This window comes from Meleagris gallopavo, chromosome Z, assembly GCF_000146605.3.
Source record: "Meleagris gallopavo isolate NT-WF06-2002-E0010 breed Aviagen turkey brand Nicholas breeding stock chromosome Z, Turkey_5.1, whole genome shotgun sequence".
In the NCBI taxonomy this organism is placed as follows: domain Eukaryota; kingdom Metazoa; phylum Chordata; class Aves; order Galliformes; family Phasianidae; genus Meleagris; species Meleagris gallopavo.
In genome coordinates, this window is record NC_015041.2 from 49,157,457 (window position 1) to 49,161,611 (window position 4,155).

The window sequence follows — 4,155 nt, forward strand, 5'->3', positions numbered from 1 at the left end:
GTCTGCAGCAGGGGCACGGGTGCTGGGGGGACTTCGGGGGAGGAGGGGGGGACCGGCCTGTTCATGCTGCATTCTGTCACTGCGCATGCGCACCGCTTGACCGCTAGTTACCCCGCCGAGACGCGGCGCCGGGAAGTAGGTGAGAGGTAACTCCGTGTCAACGCCCTGAGGAAGAGCCGTTGCGCCCCGCGCATGCGTGAATCCGCTTCCTTCCCCCCTCCCGACCTCCACCCTCCCGCGGCTGCTGCCCCGAGGCGGGCGGGGACGGGGGGGAAGGTTTGGCAGCAGTTGGTCCAAAAGTAATGCCTCCTGTTTATTTCCACGGAAACTTCAAGAGATGCAAAAAGCACAATCCCATTATTTGGTGGAACAAATTCTCGGCTGCAGAACACTGTTTTCCCACACAGTAACTACCATTAACTATGCCGGCATAATACAGTCAGAGGCATTACTTGCAGAGCAGCCCCGGTACCATTAATGCAGCCCGGGGAGTTGCAGCTGTCGCTCCCTCGGGATGATCAGCGAGTGCTGCATCCTCGTGATGTCCCCTCTGCTCCCCGAGGCTCTGGGGCTGCGGCAGAAGCAGAGCTGTGTCCCGTACTCATCCCCTCTCCCTTCTCTGGAATCTCATTCCTACACAGCGTGGTTAAGAGGTGGGGGTGGCAGCCATCACGGTGGAGCAGAAGCGTGGTGCCAGGAGCTCTGCAAGCGCTTCACATAGGACTGCACTAATGAAAACCACATCACCACTTCCATCTCTTGTGAACAGATGTAAGAGATCAGTAGATTTAATCTCAAAACATTGATTTTACTGAATCTGAGGACATCACCTGGTTCAACTGATCTGCCATAGGCTGCAGTAAGTGCGGCAACAACAACAACAACATAGAGAAAACACAGTGCTCAGTACAGCACGTTCCCAGCTCTGTGTTTGAACTGCGTGAACATAAGCTACATCCATTTCCTCCTCTCCGTGCAGCGAGACTGTCTCCGTTCATCCCCTCTGCCCCTCACTAAGAGCCCCCCGGGCACTCAGCTGTTCTCTCCTGAGATCCGTGCCAACGCTTTGCCTCAAGAGTGGCCGTTCCGGGCACAGGTGGTTGGACCAGCCCAACACCGAGCAACATAAATGCATTTAAGTCACAGAACTGCTCTCCCTCAGCCCGAACAGAACAGAGAGCAGTGCAGAGAGGTGTGTCCTAATGGAGAAGGATAAATATGTTTGATGTGAACCTTCAGAGCATCTCATAGTGTGGGAATCAAATGTTGTTTCTGCATTAGAAATGGATAATATATTTTTTATTTCACGATCTCCGCTGTCATAGTTCTTTCTGGGAGTCTTTCTGCTTAACTTGGGGAAGATCTCTGATAGTTTACGTCACTTATCGTCTAGATAACCCTTCCCAGGGATGCATGCTCTGCATATAGGTGTATATAGGTGTATATATGTATATTTTGTCATACACACTGCAAGAATATCCTGCACGAGATCAAACCAGAGAATAAGTCATGGCATGCCCGAGGAAACGCCTGAAGAGACATCAGAAGGCCTGGCATCCCACCCCCCCCCCTCGTGCTCCTTGTTTAACGAAGACTTGGAAGCAAATCACCATATCAATATGAACAAGAAGAGGGTTGAGACATCTTGGAGACACAGGACTGACACCAGATAACAAACAAATTAACAAGTAATTAACCAATGTAAAAACCTTCTGATAAGATTGTGAACCTGGAGTACCCAGCCAGTGGGGAAACAGGGGAGGGGCGGAGGCAAGGGGGAGAAAACAGCGTATAAAGGCTGTCATGTTGTGTCCATAGGTGCGCTCCTGCTTGCGGGACGCCCGCTATTGCAATCGCGAATAAAATCTGCTTTTATCAGAAGTACCGTCCAGACAAAATTATTTGGATATTTCCAACAATACGGAGCGAGTTGGGAAGACTGTATTATTTCAAAACCTCCGTGTTTGTGATAGCAGTTGGATAATGGCATCCTTGAGAACACAGCACTGCTGTCACACAGCGCCCTCAACACAGATGGGGACTGAGCAGAACTGCTTAGGAATACGTTCTGGCTTCATGTGTTTACAGTCCATCCTAATGGCGGGGAGGCTGATGCTGAGCTCAGCTTGAGCGGTGAATGGAAGACATTTCTACACATTGCTGTTCTGTGTTAGACTGTTATGTGCTGCATGCACCATGGTTTCCTCTCCAAGCACTCTCCTTGCTGTGCTGCATGGACCCGTGGCTGAATTCTCACCAGAGTGCGTAACAGAGGAGCTGTTCTGTCCTCATACGGTGTTAAAAATCCAGCTGTTAGGATCTGCAGTGTTATAAACTGTACTTCTGAGGTGGAACATTGCTGCTCTTTCTGCCTGCTATTGCAGGCTGGAACAGGACAACAGAGCAATATGTGCAGTCAGCTACTGGAATCTTCTGAAAACAGGCTTTCTGAGTGTTCTTTGTGGAGGCAAAGGCTAGTCCTACTCAGCAGTGTCCTGTGAGAAAATACCAGTGAGAATTAAGTGACTGAGATCATAGAATTGTTATAGTCACCACATCTAACCACCAGCCCATCCCACCATAACCACGTCCCTCATTGCCACATCCACACGGTTCTTGAACACCTCCAGGGACAGTGACTCCACCACCAACCTGGGCAGCCTGTGCCACTGCATCACTGCTCTTCTGGAGAATTTTTTCCTAATTGAACTTGAACCGCCCCGGCACAAATAGAGAAAAATTATCACTGCTGGATAGTCCATGGGTCAAGCTGAAGGAACCACACAGGTCAGGGAAACAGTGCACATGAAAGTGTCACTAATGTGCCATGTACTCACTGTCCTACCCATACCCCCACCTTGCCCACCCAGTCCGAAATCTGTCCTTTTAAAGAAGACCACTATTTACAGACATATCAGCCCCTTTCGAGCCCTTTCACAGAGGACCAGAGTTGAGGTAGCCTCCAGATAATCTGCAGAAATTTTTTATTCATTCCTTTGGAAAAGAAGACTTGCTCCATAAGCTGCGGCTTGCTCCCTTTGGCACCTGAAGGTAAACTCTTTGAAAGCTTGGGTTAGCTGAGTATGTTTTATGTGCTTGTACTGGGTCTGTCACAGATTGCCCACAGCTGTTGCAAGACCATGTGCTTTACAGGCCACAAATTCTTCCTGCTTTCTAACCACATATGCAAAGGCCAGCTGCTCTGTTTACCACAGGTCAGCCATCTTTCTCAGGTCCTAATTTTGCCTCAAGCCCCTTCTTGGTGTCCCAGTGCCCTCAGCTGTGCCTCTGAGCCTAGTAACCAAATCACAGGCTGCTAAATGCCTATTAGGGCTTTTCTCTCTTTCCCAGCCTGCTCCTTCACAGTGCTTGCAAGTCGGTCATACCACAGGATCTTATTTACACAAAGGGCTTTAATCCAAGTTTTGGTGCTGGGAAGGCCCTTGGAATATGAGAATGAGCTACACCCATGTGAGTGTCCTTCACATTGACAGTGGAGCCAGGCAACTACAGGACAGTGTTTGGAAAAGCATGAGAAAGTATGTGCTCAGGAGAACACTTCATGAAGGGAAAATTTAGACCTCTCAGCAGTGCTAGGCTTGAGGAAGAAGATCATGATCCTCATCCCCTGCATTATGAGAAGAGAATCACAGAATTACAGAATATCCCTAGTTGGAAGAAACCCACAAGTGGTTGAGTACAACCACTGCCTCAACACAGGGCCACCCAAAATACAAACCCTATGTCTGAGAGCAGTGTCCAAACACTCCTTGAACTCTGGCAGCTTGGGACCATTCCCACTGCCCTGGGAGCCTGCTTCATGCCCACCATCCTTGGGAAGAACTTTTTCCTAACCCTTCCAGTCCTCCCCTGGCACAGCTCCATGCCTTTCCCCAGCCTTGCAGATGCCCATAAATCAGTGGGGATTGAGCTGCATGAAGAATATGGCAATTCTATTTCTCTGGAACTTTTTAGTGCTAAGCTGTTAAACAAACTTGTCCTACATAATGTGAATGTATTCTGCAACATGGAATATTATTCCTGATGAAGTCATATGAGTGCTAGGCTGAAAATTTACCTCTAATTTACTCTGCACATACAGCCTGCATTCAGACATAAGGTGAATGACTTATTGTAACCCCAGATTGGTTTCAA